Source organism: Taeniopygia guttata, chromosome 37, assembly GCF_048771995.1.
Source record: "Taeniopygia guttata chromosome 37, bTaeGut7.mat, whole genome shotgun sequence".
NCBI lineage: Eukaryota > Metazoa > Chordata > Aves > Passeriformes > Estrildidae > Taeniopygia > Taeniopygia guttata.
The window spans coordinates 3,776,761-3,793,809 of record NC_133062.1 but is presented as its reverse complement, the minus strand read 5'-3'; the positions used below and the strand labels follow the sequence as shown (position 1 = coordinate 3,793,809).

General features: G+C 53.8%; 1 pseudogene; it reads right to left on the bottom strand.

Moving 5' to 3' along the window:
- Nucleotides 1-17,049, bottom strand: part of LOC116807532 (uncharacterized) — a 1,256,502-nt pseudogene that overhangs the window by 702,065 nt on the left and 537,388 nt on the right.

Here is a 17,049-nt window from a genome sequence, read left to right as displayed (position 1 = left end):
CATCTGTACGGAAATGAAGAAAAGCGGGTAGCTCATAGGGTTTTGTTTCAGGAGTGGGGAGGAGTAAAGAGACCCGTGGCTTATTTATCAAAGATGTGGGATCCAGTAAATCAAGGCTGGCCAGTGTGTGTTCAAGCTATAGCAGCTACTGCAATCCTGGTAGAGAAAAGTCATAAACTGACTTTTGGAGGTAAATCAATTGTGTGCACACCTCATGCAGTATAAAATTTCTTCCGATTTGCATTGTGATTTTTATCTTGAAATACATAACTCACTGTACTCTAGGACTGAGAAACTAGTTTACAGCTGTGACATAGCAAAACCTGCCATTAATTTATTTTGAGTTGATGCAGGCTGTTCACTCAAGTGGTTCTCAGTGTGTAAAGTTAAACTAAAGGTAACACCAGCTGCTTGGTAGGTCAATGAGAAACATTTTTTCTTCCAGCCAGTCCTTTTTCATGTACCCAAATGTGTTTTGCTTTCTTAGTTTTTTTGGTTTGTTTGTTTGTTATTTTTTCTGGAAGTGCTGGCTACTTGCAGTGCACCTGGAACAGCAGCTAGAGTTGTTCATGCATGAGACTTCTGAAAAATAGGGCTCATTTTTTCCCCAGACTTGGAGGTGGCTACATATAGAAAAGGGAACCTACAAAGCGAGGTGAAGAAAAGGTTTCAGTATCTTCTAATGTAAGCTGTTAATTTTTTTACTTTCAGCATCACTGTGGGTGTGTGACACATACACATTAAAAAGATGGTGGGGGGATCTCTGCTTGCTGTAGGTTTATTTCTTGAGTGAGTTAGAGAGCTGTGAGGAAGTTTTGGGCTCCCTGTGTGGATTACCCAGGCCTGCAGGGAGGGCTTGGCCATGATTCCCTCTGTGCTGCAGGCAGCCCTGCAGCGTGGCAGCAGTGGCTTGCCTCTGGTGAGTTTGCAGGCAGGGTGCTCCAGCACTGCAGTGCTCAGGGGCAGTTTCCTATTATGACATTAAGGCTTGAATTCAGGAGTGCCTCTTCCCACCCAGTTATTGTTTGTACCTTAGGAACCTCTTTGGACAGTGTTTCCTGGCAGTCAAAAAGAGAGTATTGCAGAGAAAAATTCCTCACTTGCTGTCCTCCCCCTGCCCTCAACTCTATTCATATTTTGTCTATTCCCTCTTCAAAATACAGATTTGTAAAACTCATGCTCTGTGTCCTCAGATGCCCTTCCCAAATCAAACCTTGGCTTCATTGCAAATTGCATTGCACTAACTAGCATTGCCTTAAATTTGTTTTGGTGCAGGCAGGGTCACTTTGGAAGTAAGTTGTTGTTTACTTTGTTCCTGCAACCTTTTCAAGCTTGTGAATGGAAAAATTGTGATAGCAAAACATGTCTTTATTTTTGCACTGTCAGCTGTGAGTAGCTGGTAGCCCTGGTGGAGGGTGCCCTGAATTACAGGCCTGCAGAACACGCATAACAAAAGTAATTTACTTTGTAAGGAAGTTGAAAAAGGGGGGAGAGGTGATTGGCAGACTCACCTCTCCAGGATGTAGGATTAATGTTAGAAAGTGGACTGATATTGGAATGTGGCTGCTGAAATGTGAAGAGAGAAAAAGAAAGAGAAAGAGAGAGAAAGGGAGAGAGAGAGAGAGAAAGAGAGCGAAGGGGAGAGCGAAATACACCCCCAAGGTCCCCTCAGCCACAGCTATCTGTAAGTTCTCCCCCATTCCTGCTAGGCAGAGTGACAACAAGGAGGGGGGGAAGTGGGGAAGGACAGAGTTAAACCCAAGGCTGTGAACAGGACCACCAGTAGAGATAAGATCAAGGCAGAGATAGTGACTCTCACAAAGTGGTTTATTGTCTTAAGCAAGATTTCTTTTTTCTTTCTGATTGCTGTTGTTAAGAAGAGAAGGCTTTTGTTCTGAAGACTTAAAGTCTGTAAGACTAAAACAGTTAAATGTTACCCAAAAAGTAAAAGGCAAGAGATGTGATACATCTCATGTTAAAATTGGCCTGGTCTTTTTTATTTAACTAATTATAGCTCACAGGAAGAAGAATTGGTCTCTGCAGCTATTAACACAGCTGGGTACAAGAAGAAGAAGTGGCTGTAGAAAAAGAGTTTAGTTAAACTCAGAAAGTTTTAAAGAAAACTAATGGTAAAAGTTCATGCAGTATTGTTTTTCTTTTAACACTGTGCTATTAAGAAATCCATTCCAGGTACCACTGAAGCAGCAATCCAAACCACGGAAAGAGGGTGAATTCATGCCAGCAAAACCAAAGGACTTGTGAGGAAACTTGAGGAATGGACTATCACATCTAAACCAGGTGATACCAAATTGACTTCCAACCAGGACTGGGTGGTAATGGTTTGGGAAGACCCAAATGATCCAAGGCAGGTACAAAGAATAACACCTCACTGAGAAATAAGGCAAAGCTTGCATCACTGGTTCTAAGCCCGGCCTGAATAAACCCTGAGACGCCTCCGACACCTCCTTGGCAGAGGAACACTGCCACTTCAAACAGGAGGGTCGGGAGTGTTTCAGTCAAAGAGTTCTTATAGCCTGGCCTCAGCCTGTGACTTGTACAGGGAAGAAGGGAAACTGCCATCAGTACTATACTGTATATTTTATGTGATTCATCCCAATACTGGACACGCTAGCTGGGTTACAAGTGAATGTTCAAATTATGGGAATAATTGGTGTTGTAGCTCACAAAATCTATGTTCTTGTTGCAAGAGGTATTGAGTACTGAATCAATTCCCTATGCAGATAGAACCCAAAATAACTGAAGTAATAACTTTGTTTTGTGGATGGATTATTAGTGCCTGTTGAGTGAGAAATACCTGAGGAACGGTGGGAAGCCACAGTTAAGGAGTGTCGAAAAGGACTTGCCTAAAAAAATGAGTAAAAAGGAGTGACAAGGGAAACAGAGGGCAAGCCTGGACTGAGCACTGTACTCACCACCGAGAAGATCACACGTACCTGCTGTAGGAAGCAACCCCATAGGCAGGGGAAGTGGGGGTATAAGCCATGCCAGACCTCTGCCATTCCTGTTTCTGTCTCTCATTTGTTGTCTTTTCCCTTCTGAGATACCAGCAAGATCGTGTCCCAAATGCTACAGAAAGTATTACACGGAAAGGAACCAAAGTTCCTTTTTGTTACACACACCCATGTCAACAGCCACAGACCCACCCAAACTGAGTACCTGCAGGCAAAATGGGGAAAATATTGGATTACAAGGAACTTAGGAAAAAGTAGTAATACTTGGAGCATGGAATGTCCAAAAGGAGAGAGATGGATTTGTTTTACATTTGATCTTAGACATATAGTCCAAGATTCGGTAAAAAGGCAATTAGTAAACAAAAAGGTGAAACCAGCACAGCAATCTAGCTCTGTATTAACCCCAAATTATATACTGCATCGTATTATAGGACTCCAAGCAGTTATAGAGGAGATAACAAACAAAGCTGTTCAGGCACTGGAATTAATATTGAGTCAGCAAAGCCAAACTATAACTGCAGTGTATTAAAATAGGTTGGCTTTACGCTATTTATTGGCTAAAGAATGGTGTGTACAGATTGTTGAAAATAGATGGCAATGAGGGCGTCATCCTGGAAAAAACAAAGGATATCAGAAAAAAATTATGACCCTGGTATCAGTCCAAAAAAAAACACCGAAGGGAAAATAATGTTAAAAACTAACAGGGGGGGTAATGTATTGAAAATGGGATGGTGGAAGAAATTAGGATTCTTCCTTTTATGTGTTACAAGTGTTTTGATATTTCTTCTTTGTTTAATCCCATATTTTATTTGATTACCAACAGAGTCCAAAGAATGCAAGAGGATAAGAAATATTGCTCAAGCCAAATGATTTATAAAGAATAAGAGGAGAGATTGTGACAAATGCATATTTATAATTGGCTTTTCGCAAGTGTTACAATGAATATTATATGTGTCATGTTAGAAAGTTTATGCTGTTCCATAGGATCTCAATTCCATATAATCCCAGTCCAGTTTGTCCCAGTCTGTAGGATCCCAGTTCCATATTTGATCCCAATCTCTAGTTGTTCCCTGTCCCTATTTGATCCCAGTCCATATTTGATCACAGTCCCTTGTTGATCCCAGTCCATATTGTGAGGACGCTGGACTCCAGGACGCTTTGGGTGGATGGAGATGAGAGATCTCTGAAGGCTGCCCTTAGAATATCTGGTTTATTAGAGAAGGTGAAAGGCCCTGCTTGGAGTCACCAGACCTGACCCGTGGCAGGCCCGAGGGCGTGGGGGAAGGGAGAGGCAAGGGGTAGAGGGAGATAAGAGAGGATCCCAAGAGGATGTTCCAGGAGAGGGGCAGTTCCAAGAGAAGGGAAGTTCCAAGAGAGCGTCTGGCTCCTCAGGGACTCCTTGTCAGGGGCTTCAAGGTGGGCTGGAACAAGACTCAGGCCAATGGGGTCACAGACTCCTGATGCTTCAGGGGAGTGTTACAGGTGTGGGATGAACCATACATTGGGGTGAGATCCAACAGTCCATTTGACCCTTGGACCTACCTGTAGGTAAGGGCATTGTTCAACCAGAAGGGTGGATTGTCTTCCTCCTGGCTGTACGATTGTGTTCTACTTGTGCAGTAACTACGGTTTGGTATGTCACAACTTGTTACCATCTCAGTCTCTGTATTTTCTAAACCTTTTGCCAGGCAGTCATATTTATAAGGCTTTCCTATTTGAGCTTCCCCAACACATATGATCCCAGGCCATATGATCCCAGTCCATATCTGATCCCAGTCCCAATTTTATCTCAGTCTATATTTGATCCCAGGCCATATGATCCCAGTCCATATCTGACCCCAGTCCCAATTTTATCCCAGTCTATATTTCATCCCAGTCCATAGGATCCCAATCCATATCTGATTCCAGTCTCTATTTGAACACAGTCTGTAGTTGATCCAGGTCTCCAGCTGATCCAAGTCCATATGATCTCAGTCCCAATTTGATCCCAGTCTGTAGGATCCCAGTCCCTATTTTATCCGAGTCCCTTGTTGATACCAGTCCATCGGATCCCAGTCCATATTTGATCCTTGTCCGTATTTGATCCCAGTTCAGTTCATTCCAGTCTGTAGGGCCCCAGTCCCTAATTGATCCCAGTCCTTAGCTGATCCTAGACCACAGGATCTCAGTGCATATTTGATCCCAATCTCTGGTTGATCCCAGTCTATATGGCCCTGCACACATTCCAGAGGTCTGGAATTTCAGCTCCCACCAGGAAAAGACATTCCCTTTGCCCTCGAAGGCAAAGCTCTTGAGAAGGGGCTGAAAGCCAAGTGGAGCAAAATGCTACAGAGACATTTCACTGCTGGCCTCCATAACTTCAGCTCCTGAACTAAGAATTAAAATAATAATTGGAAAATAAAATAATTTAAAAATCAGGGTTGGGTCATTGGGGGCAGAGGGGGCAATTAAATTAGAGGAGGATTCCATTAAATCCGGGAAGGATCTTTGGTGGTCCCTGAGGAAATTAAATTGGGGGAGGGCCTTTGGAGGTCCCTGGCTCAAGGGAGACACGGAGAGAGAAACAGAGCAGGCAAAGAGAGGTGGGAGGGAAAGGAGGACACAAACACAATCAGCTGAGAAGGTGGTGCCCTGAAAAACAGAACTGCCACGGACTGGAGATGAACGGCAAAGAAATCACTAAGTCTGAAAGTTTTATTTGCTATCAAATACATCCCAGCCACCCAGCCCCACACAGTCCCCATCCCACCGTTCCAAATTGGGATCCCACTTCTCCCAGTCTCCTCCCAAACCCATCTCACCCTGGCAGCTGTGGAATTGAGTGAGTTTGGCATGGGATTGAGGTTTTTTTTGAGGTGGGAACAAGCAATTTGAGGTGGGATTAAGTCTCTGTGGGTTAAAATTCATTTGTTTTCCATGGGATGTGAGTGGTTTTGAGGTGAAAGATCAATCCCTCTTGGCTTTTGGAGCGCAGAGAGATTGAGAAGAGAAAAAAATAAAGGTCAACACGAAAGGAGAAGCAGCCAGGTGTGTTCCCAACATGGATGACAGGGAATGTGGGTCACCAGGGCTGTGCCCAATGTGGGTCCTCCAGTGGGGGATGGAGTTTAGCTCTTCTCGCACTTGGGGCACTCGCAGGGCTTCCCTTACCGGTGCCTCCCTTGGTGTCGGGTCAAGTGAGAGTTCCTTGAGAATCTCTTCCCACACCGGGGACACTCGTAGGGCCTCTCCCCAGTGTGGATGCGCTGGTGCCTGAGGAGGTGGGAGTTCTGCCTGAATCCCTTCCCGCAGTCGGGGCAGCGGAAGGGCCTCTCCTCTGTGTGAACCTGATAGTGCAGGAGGAGATGGGAGCTGGTCTGAAACCTCTTCCCACACTCAGAACACTCGTAGGGCCTCGCCCCGGTGTGGATCCTCTGGTGCATGATCAGGTGGGATCTCTGGCTGAAGCTCTTCCCACACTCAGAACACTCGTAGGGCCTCTCCCCAGTGTGGATGCGCTGGTGGCTGAGGAGGTGGGAGTTGTGCCTGAATCCCTTCCCGCAGTCGGGGCAGCAGAAGGGCCTCTCCTCTGTGTGAACCGGATAGTGCTGGAGGAGATGGGAGCTGGTCTGAAACCTCTTCCCACACTTGGAACACTCGTAGGGCCTCTCCCCAGTGTGGGTCCTCTGGTGCACGATCAGCTCGGATCTCCACCTGAAGCTCTTCCCACACTCCGAGCACTTGTGGGGCTTCTCCCCATCATGGAGCTGCTCAGGGACCCCCAGCTCCGAGCTCTGGCTCGATCTCCGGCCGCCTCCCCGGCCCAGGGTGGGTCTTTCCCCCTCAGATCCCCGTGATCTGCGTTTGCAGCCCCTTCTCGTGCGGGATCTCCAGGACTTTTCCTCCCCATTGGGTTCCTGTGCCCTGGAGCCGCTCGGAACGGCCTCTTCCACCAGGTTCTGCCGCGGGGATTTGTCCTCCCTGCTCTCCATCCTCAGCTCCTGCTCTGGGGGAGGAAGGACAAGGAGAGGCTCTTCCTCTTCCTCGCAGCCTCCCAGGGGCTGGGAATGGGAAATCCTGGTTTGGGGAAAACAAGGGATGAGCACGATGAGTTTGAAGCTCCCTCTGTCCCAGTCCATCCCGAGAAGTCCCTGGCCACCTGGGCTCCATAAAAACCTCCCGAACACCGAGATCCAGCCCTGAAAAAGCCTCCCAGGAGTTCCCCGTCCCTGCTGCCTCCCCTTTGCTGTTCGGGGCTCCCCCCTGTCCCAGCTGCTGGGGTCACGCTTGGATTGGGGGTCCCCCTTCTCCTCGCTGCCCGCACTCCCCAGGCTGCCGGGAGTCCCAGCAATCCCAAAAGCTCCCCCCTCCTGGCTCTCCCCATTCAGGGGTGCCGGGGCTGTTTGGGCTCCCGGGCTCCCTTCTCCCCTTCTTCCCTGCTCTGGGCTGCCGGGGCTCCAAGGAGTCCCCCCAAGGGGACTTTTCCGCTCAGCTTCGCAGTTCTTCCTTCTCCAAACATCCCCCCAAAAAACCCAACCCAGGCACCCCCCAGGAGACCTGGCCCGAGCTCCCCCTCCCCGCTCACCTGCGGGATGGGGGGCAATGATCCCACAGGTGGAGGCTGCGAATTCAGGCAGGGCTGACCGCGCGCTTCTCTCTGCTCTGCTCCATCTGCCTTTCAACCTCCTCTTCCTCTTCCTGACGCCCCTCCTCTTCCATCCCCCCTCCTCCTCCTCCTCCTCCCTAAGCCCACCTCCCGCTCCTCCTCCATCCCTGCCCTTCTTCCCTGCCCTTCCTTCCCCCTCCTCCTGCTCTCTAACCCCACCGCCTTCTGCTCCCTCATCCCTCCTCTTCCATCCCCGTCCTCCTCCTCCTCCTGCCCCTCGCTATCCCCACCTCCTTCTCCTCCTTCATCCTCCCTCCTCCTCCTCTTCGTTATTCCCACCTCTTTCTCCTCTTCCATCCCTCCCCTTCCATCCCCCCTCCTCCTCCTCCCCATCCCCACCTCCCACTCCTCCTTCATCCCTGCCCTTCCCTCCCTCCTCCTCCTCCCCCAGCAGCAGCGACACCCTCGGTTCCCGTTCCCGCAGCCCCGGCAGCCCGCGGCAGGAGCGGGGATGGAGCCGGGACAGGTCGGGATGGGCAGCGCGGGGCTCTCGGCTGCTCCCAGCCGCTGTTCCAGGGGGGAACCTGGCCCGGGCCAAAGGAGAGGCAAACTGGGGAAACTGGGGGCTGCACATCCAAACTGGGGCTGCCTGGGGACCCTGCCTGGGCACTGCCGGCCCTTGGGGCTCCTCTCAGGAGATCAGGAGGGGGGATCGCAGAGAGGGCTCGGGGATGCCAGGAGTGGCAGCACTGGGAAGGACTGGTTTGTACTGGGATTGTACTGGAATCATACTGGGAGCAGCTGGGCCCATGCCAGGGCAGACTGCAGTCACCCCGAGGGAGACTGGGATCGTACTGGGATCATACTGACACAGAGTAGGAGCCTACAGGGGGCAACTGAGACCATGCTGGGGGCAAATGGGATATACTGGGAGTGACTGGGAGCATGATGAGGGTGACTGGGAGCAGCTGTGAGCAACTGGGATCATGCTAGGAGCAACTGGGAGGAACTGGGAGTCACTGGGTGCCTGCTGGGGATGACTGGAAACGACTGGGCTTATACTGGGATCATGCTGGAGGTGACTGGGATCATACTGGCAGTGAGTGCCACGACACTGAGGCTGACTGGGAGCGGTTGTGAGCAAATGGGATCGCGCTGGAAGGAACTGGGAGTGAGTGGGAATATGCTGGAAGGAACTGGGAGACACTGTGAGAGACTGGGAGGGACAGTGAGGGTGAAAGGGGCAACTGGAACCATGTGGAGCACAACTGGTTCATATTGGCACTGACTGGGAGCACACTGGCGTCATCTCTGGATCATACTGGGAGGGACTGGACTAATACTGGGAGTGTCCGAGAGTGACTGGGAACACACCATGCACAGCATCCCTGTACTGGGGGTGACTGGGAGCAACTTGGAGCACTCTGGGAGCAAATGGCATCATACTGGGATTGACTGGGTTGATGTAGCTGGAGGCAACTGGGACCACACTGCGAGTGATTGGAAGTTACTGGGATTATACTGGGACCATACTGGGAGTGCTGGCATGTGACAAGGATCATACTGGAGGTTACTGGACTCATACTGGTGATGAAAGGGAGCAACTGGGATCCCACTTTGGGCTACTGGGAGCAACTGAGAAAAACTGGGATCATGCTGCAAGCAAACTGGAGGAATTGGGAATGACTGGATGCAGGCTGGAGACAACTGGGACATACTGGGCATGACTGAGATCATACTGGGATAACAAGCACCTTACTGGGATCACTGGGAGTGTCTGGGAATGACCACAGAGATGCTGAAGGCAACTGGGATTTACTGGGGATGTCTGTAACCTTACTGGGGTGACTGGGAACACACTGGGAACAACGGGGACCATGCTGGGGAGAGCTGAGAGCGAGTGGAAGTGAGTGGGTCTACACCGGGGACAACTGGGCATGACTGGGACCATGCTGGGAGCAACTGGGATCATATGGGGAGTGATGGGGTTGATACAAGGGACAACTGGGGGCAACTGGGATCACACTGGGGAGAACAGGAAGCAACTGAAAGCATGCTGGGGGCAACTGGGATCCTACTGGATCTTACTTGGAGCAACTGGGATCAGGCTGGAAGCAATTGAGGACAACTGGAGTGACTGGGAACATGGTGGGAGCAACTGGGATACACTGGGAGAGACTGAAACCACAGTGGGGGTAAATGGGAGCAACTGGAACCACAGTGGATGATAATGGGAGCAGCTGTGCCCATGCTGGATTCATACTGGGATCCTACTGGAACTGGCTGGCATCATACTGGGAATGACTGGAAGTGTGCTGGCTGTGACTGGAACCATGCTGGAGGTGACTGGGAGCAACTGGGCCCACCCTGGGAGTGACAGGGAGTCATTCTGGGCAGGGCTGGAATCATACTGGGAGTGACTGGAACCATACTGGGGGGGACTGGGTGCAGCTGGGATCATCCTGGGAGCCACTGGGATTCCAGCAGGTGTGAATGGATCCTGGCTGGGGGTCACTGGGAGCTACTGGGCCCATGTTGGGAGGAAAATCTGGACACATTGGAAGCAACTGGGACCAACTGGAAGGTACTGGAACCGTGCTGAGGGGACTGAGACCACAAATGGGGAAACTGGGTTCATACTGGGAGCGACTGGGACCACACTTTGGGCAACTTCCAGAAACTGGGATCATGCTGGAGGCAACTGGGAGTAACTGGGAAAGACTGCGATCATTTTGAGGTCACCAGAACCTTACTGGGCCAACTGGAATATACTGGGAGTGTCTGTGACCATACTGGGGGGACTGGAACCACACTGGGAACAGCTGGGACCATGCTGGGGACAGCTGAGAGTGAGTGGGACCATGCTGAGAGGGACTGGGACTATTTTAGGGACACCTGAGATCATACTGGGAGGAACTGGGAACAACTGCAACCATTCTGGCAGCAACTGGGATCATACTGGGATCACAGTGGGAGCAGCCGGGTCCATGCTGGGTGAGACTGGGAGGAGGGTGACTCCATGGAGGGTGACAGGAATCATACTGGGATTGACTGGGAGTGGCTGTGAGCAACTGGAATCATGCTGAAAGTAACTGGGAGGAAGTGGGAGGGACTGGGAGTATGCTGGGAGTGACTGGGATATACTGGGAGAGACTGGGAGTCATAGGGATCATACTGGTGGTTACTGGGGTCATGTCGGCATTGACAAGGAGCAACTGGGATCACACTGGGGGGCACTGGCATCATACTGGGAGTGACTGGGATCATACTGGGATTACAGTGGGTGCCAAGGGACCCTGACTGGGGGTTACTGGGAGCTGCCAGGCCCATGCTGGGAGCCAAATGCACACACACTGAGAGCAACTGGGAGCAACTGGGAATGACAGGAGTCATGCAGGTGACAACTGGGATGTACTGGCAGTGACTGGGATAAAACTGGGGGCAGCTGAACCATGCTGAGGTAACTGGGAGTGCCTGGCAAAGACTCTGGGAATGTTCCAGGCAACTGGGATGTACTGGGAGTACCTAAGAACATGCAGGTGGTGACTGGGACCACACTGGGAGCCACTGGGAATGTGCTGGGGGCAACTGGGACCATGCTGGGGGCAAGTGTGAGTGACTGGGGCCCTGCTGGGGGAGACTGGGATCATACTGGACTCATATTGGGATCATACTGGGAGTGACTGGGACTATACTAGGAGCAACTGGGAGAAGTGGGAACACACCGGAGAAAAGTGGGAGCAACTGGGACTTGCTGGGGGCAAATAGCATCATAATGGGGAATGACTGAGAATGACTGGGCTCATACTGGGAGAAACAGGGATCCTGCAGGGAGTGAGGGGAAGTGAGCAGGGTGATACTGGGACTGACTGGGCTCATCCTGGGAGTGCCCAGGAAACTGGAAGCACACAGGGTAGGAACTGGGCACCTGCTGGGAGCAGCCCCTGGCGGCCCCGGTACCCCCGAACCCCTTTCCCGGCCATGCCGCCCCTCCAGCCCCAGCACCCCCCATTGCCGGGTGCCGGCACTGCCAGGGGTCCCCCCTCTCGGGGTCCCCGCTGGGGCTCCTGGGGCTCTCCTCTCTCTGCGCTCCCGCCCAGGGAAGCCGCGGCTCTCCCGGGGCTCCCCAAATCCGGGGTCCCCCCGCCGCTCCCGCCGCTCCCGCGCGGTCCCCACGCGGCCCCGGCAGAGCTCGGAGGGCCCGGCCGGGAAGCCCAACCCGCACCGCGGGGGGACCCGCATCCCCCCGGCCCCGCCGGGGCTCTGCCGCCACCCGCACCGGGACCCCCCAAAAACACCTCCCGGGGACCCCCGATGTCCCCCCGAGGGCAGCTGCGGCTCAGCCTTGGAGCCCCGCCAGCTCCAAACATCCCCCCAAAAACCCCAAACCCAGGAAGCCCCGGGATATTTGGGGCCAGCTCCCCCTGCCCGGGCACCTGCGGGATGGGGGCGACGCTCCCGGGGTGCTGCGAGTTCAGACAGAGCCGGAGCCCCGCGGTTCATCCTCCCCGCTCCTCCTGCTGCTCCCGCTGCCGCTCCGCCTCTTCCTCCCTCCTCCTCCTCCTCCCCGCAGCCGCGGGAGGGGCGGGGATGGAGCCGGGACAGGTCGGAACGCAGAGAGGGGTGGGGGGTTGCCAGGAGTGACTGGGCTGTACTAGGATCATACTGGGAGCAGCTCCTGGGTGACTGATCCTACTGGGATCATACTGGGATCATACTGGGAGTGAGGAGGAGCAGCGCGGTGGCTCCAGCGCTGGGGCTGGGGGCGCTCCTGGCGGGCGAGGGGGAAGTGGGACCCCGGCACCGGGACCCTGAATCGCCATTGCCGGCACCGGGACCCCCCCTGCTCCCCTTATCCTGCACAGGGACCCCCCTGAATCCCCCATTTCCGCACATCAGGGCCCTCTGCTCCCCTTTTCCCTGCTCCCAGCCTCTAGATTTCCCGTGTGCCTGATCCTGGAACACCTTGGAACACCTTGGACCCCCATTCCTGCCTTTCCCAGCCCCCAGCCCCACCTTTGTGCAAAGCCAGAGACCCTCTGAACTCCCCCTTCCCAAACACCCCGGGTGTCCCCACCCTGGTACCCCTTTTTGGGAAACCCTGGACTCCCCTTTCCTGGGCTCAAGGACCCCTGGAACTCCCTTCTACCTCTCCATCCCTGCCCCCCCATTTCCGTGACCCTGAGACCCCCCTGCACCCCCATTCCTGAGAACCAAGACACCCTTTTACCCCTTTGCCCGGCACTGAGACCCCCCTGCACCCCCTTATCTGGCACCAACTCAACATGTTCCCAGCCCCCTCCTCTCCCAGCCCCCAGCCCCACCCTTTTCCCTGACCTGGGACCCCTGGGCCCCCATTCCTGCCTCTCCCAGCTCCTCCTTTCCTTACACTCAGGAGCCCTGGTACCCCTTTTCCTGGGCACAGGATTCCCTGGACACCCCATCCCAGCTCTCCCAGTCCCTGCACCCCCTTTCCTTGGATCTCAGCCATTGAACCTCCTTCCCAGCTCTGCCTGCTCTTCATGTCCCCCTTTTCCTTGGCCTGTGGACCCCCTGGATCCCCAAACTCTCACTTTCAGCCCCCTCAGCTCCCCCAAATCTCCGTGTCCCCCCAGTTTTCCACTCCCTGCAGTTCCTGGAAGTGTTGCTGTCAGAGCCCGGCCCGGGGGTCCCCCAGTCCTTGATTGTGGGGGACGTGGACGGGACCCCCTGCGAGCGCTGCGGCAGCGAGCGGGGCCGGATGGAGGCACAGACACCGGGGATGGGGGCAGGAGCTGAGCTGGGATATTGGGACAGCCAGAGCTGGGATATTGGGATAGCCAGAGCTGGGATATTGGGATAGCCAGAACTGGGATATTGGGATAGCCAGAGCTGGGATATTGGGATAACCAGAGCTGGGATATTGGGATAGCCAGAGCTGGGATATTGGGATAGCCAGAGCTGGGATATTGGGATAGCCAGAGTTGGGATATTGTGACAGCCAGAGATGGGATATTGGGATAGCCAGAGTTGGGACACTGGGATAACCAGAGCTGGGATATTGGGATAGCCAGAGCTGGGATATTGGGATAGCCAGAGCTGGGATATTGGGATAGCCAGAGCTGGGATATTGGGATAACCAGAGCTGGGACATTGGGACAGCCAGAGCTGGGATTTTGGGATAGCCAGAGCTGGGATATTGGGATAACCAGACCCAGCTCAAGGACAGGAACAAGCCCGTGGCTGACAGTGACCTGGAGACGAGGCCGGTACAACCAGAGCAGGGGCAGTGGGGGGAGCCGGGGGCTGGGCTGGGATCTATGGGAATGGAGGACTCTGAGGGGCTGGGATGGGATCTCTGGGGATGGGAGGGATCTGTGGGGCTGGGATGGGAATCCAGGGAGCTCCAAGGGGCTCCCAGGGGCTGGGACACGACTCCATGGGTCTGTTCTCTCCTCGTTCCCAGGTCTCCACACAGTGCAAGGGGTTTCCAGCTGTGACCTCCTGTCCAACAGAGCATCCATGGATCCCACCAGTACGGCTATGAGGGCTGGGATTTCATCTCTTTCCTGCTGGGATCCGGGAGCTTTGCAGTGTCCAGCGGTGCCACCTGGATCACCCAGAGGTGCTGGGAATCCAGAGGGATCATGGTGGAGCAGATGAAGCATTACCTGGGGCACACCTGTGTGGAAAGGCCCCCAAAATACATCAGATATGGTCGGGAGGCTCTGGAGCACAAAGGTGGGTGTGGGAGGGGAAGGGCAATTCCTATGGGAATGGGGGATTCAGGAATGGGGGACTTGGGAATGCAGGAATTGCCATGGAATTTCCATGGCCAGATCTCACTCTCATCCCAGTCAGGTGAGAATTCCATGGATGGACCCCCCCTAACCCACTGCCATGGGAATTCCATGGGGAAATGATTGGAATTGATGACCAATCCAATGAGAGCAGTGCAATGAGAAGTATTCCCTGCGGGGATTCCATGGGACATCGATCCCAATCCTTTGCCCAGGCCGGCTCTGCTGTGCCCGTAGCTGCACCAGGGGAGTGCCCTGTCCCTGCCCTGAGCCCAGCAGGAGCCTTTCCTTGGGTGTTCCGTGCCCTGCCCGGGGCAGGAGGGCACTGCCGGAGCAGCTTTGAGGGCCCCGGGCACCTGGCTGGGCTGCAGCCACTGCAGGGGCTCCTGGGGAATGTTCCAGAGCAGAGCTGAAAGCAAACAACAGTTTCTGGAGGGGATTCTGCCCCTGGGCCTGTGCTAGGAGCCTGAGTCAACAGCCCAAAGTGCTGGGGCTCAGTGTCCCTTGGCCAGGCCGTGTTCCCTGGCTGTGCCCTGTCCCTGTCCCTGTGCCCTGTCCCTCGGCTGTCCCCTGTCCCTGTCTTCTGTCCCTCAGCTGTCCCCTGTCCCTCGGCTCTGTGGGGCCGGGGGTGGCAGCAGGACCTGGGGCAGCCCTGGGGGAGAACAACCCTGAGCCCCAGCTGGGCCAGTTCCCCCAGTTCCCCCCAGGCCACTCCCAGCATGGGCCCTGTGGCTCCCAGTCACCCCCAGTATGGTCCCAGTCACTTCCAGTTACACTCAGTGTGATCCCAGTATCATCCTGGTCACTCCCAGTGTGATCCCAGCATGATCCCAGCATGTTCCCAGGTGTTCCCATTCACCCCTATAATAGTTCCAGGCACTCCCAGTATGGTTCCAGTCCTTCCCAGTATGATCCCAGTATGAACCCAGTCACTCTCATTACAGTACCATTTGCTCCCAGTAAGGTCCCAGTCACTCCAAGTCACCCAGTATGATTCCAGTCACTCCCAGTATGATTCCAGTCACTCCCAGATAGTCCCAGTATTACTGCAGTAACTTCCTTTATGGTTCCTCTGTGATCCCAGTCACTCCTGGTTAATGCTGCCTGGGGTCCCAGGGGTCCATCTGACCCCCGGGCTGCCGCTGCCGTGGGTGTCCGGATAGCGCTGCGCTGTCAGGCTCAGCCTGTCTGGGTCCCTCGGCTCAGCTCCCAGCCACAGGCAACTTAGCGAGCACCTCTGGAGTGATTTCAGCTCTGTGAGTTCAGCTCTTGGTGATTTCGCTCTGTGCTCGCAAGTGCCTCTGGCAGACACACAGGGATAGAGAGAGGAAAAGGCTGTATGTGGTTCCACAGCGATGTCCTTTATTGCCAGCTCATCTGAAGGGATGCAGTGACAGTTCTTCTGCCAAACTGGATAGAAATGGGTGTTTATATAGGCTACTGGTGTGTCAGAAATTGTCCAATTCCCAGGTTTGAGGAGAATACACCAATAGCCTTACAGGGAGATAAGAAGGGTCTGAATGCAGAAGAGGGTCTTCTTTGGTCCAGTCACCATGACTTAGGCATTTCTTATCTTAGGTGAGTGACCGCCAGGGAGGCCTTGCAGGGCCTCTGACTGCTACAGTGACACTGCAGAACCTCATGGAACCGTGGGTCAGTTGTGACAATGTGGGTCCAAGGACACCATGGTGGCACTACGGAACCTCATGGAACCAAGGGTCCATGGTGACCTTGTGCAGCCGCAGTGTCACAGAGGAGCCGCTGTGACACAGCGAGGGCACACGGAGCCCAGGGGCCATTGTGACACATCAGGGCTCTGTGGAACCATGAAGCCATTGTGACACTGCAAGGCCTCATGGAAGCACGGGGCCATTGTGGCACTGCAGAAGCAAGGGGAACATTGTGACACTCCAGGGCCTCATGGAGCCAAGGAGACCATTGTGACACTGTGGGGTCCCATGGAACCAAGGGAACATGGAACAGGTCTGGCTGGCTGGGCCTCCTGGGGACCACCTTACAGGTCTGGCTGACCCTGGCATGTTGAGGGCTGCTTCTCATCTGCCCCTGAAGCACTGGGACTCTGGGGTTTCCTTCCTGTGGGAGAGAACTGTCCTTCTCCTCCAGGGAACCAGGGCCAAAACTGGGATTTCTTCTCCAAATTTCCTTATGTAAAAGGATTGTTTCCAGATGAAATCTGCCAGGAGGAACAGCTCTGGCTGCCTTGACCACCCAAGGGTCACCTCTCATCTGCCTTTGAAACGCCGGGACCGTGTGCTTTTCTTTCTTATGAGAAAAAAAAACATCCACCTCCTCCAGGCACCCATGGCCAAAACTGAGGATCTGCCTCCAGAATTCCCTATATCCAAGGATAGCTCCCAGACAGAAGCTGCCAGGACTGACAAGTCTGGCTGGCCTTGGCTTCCTGAGGGCTGGCATTCATGTGCCTCTGAAACACCGGGGCTCTGTTCTTTTCTTCCTAATGTAAATAATTCTTCCTATCCAGGAACCCACAGACAAACTTGAGATTCCACCTCCAAAATGCCCTGTGTCCAAGGATCGCCCTTAGATGAAAGGTATCAGGAGAGTCAGGTCTGGCTGGCTTGGCCTAAGGGTGCCCACCTCTCATCTTCTTCCAGGACACTTGGACTTGCACTTCTCTTTCCTATAGGAAAAAATCATTCATCCTGTCATGGCCAAAACTGGGATTCCACCT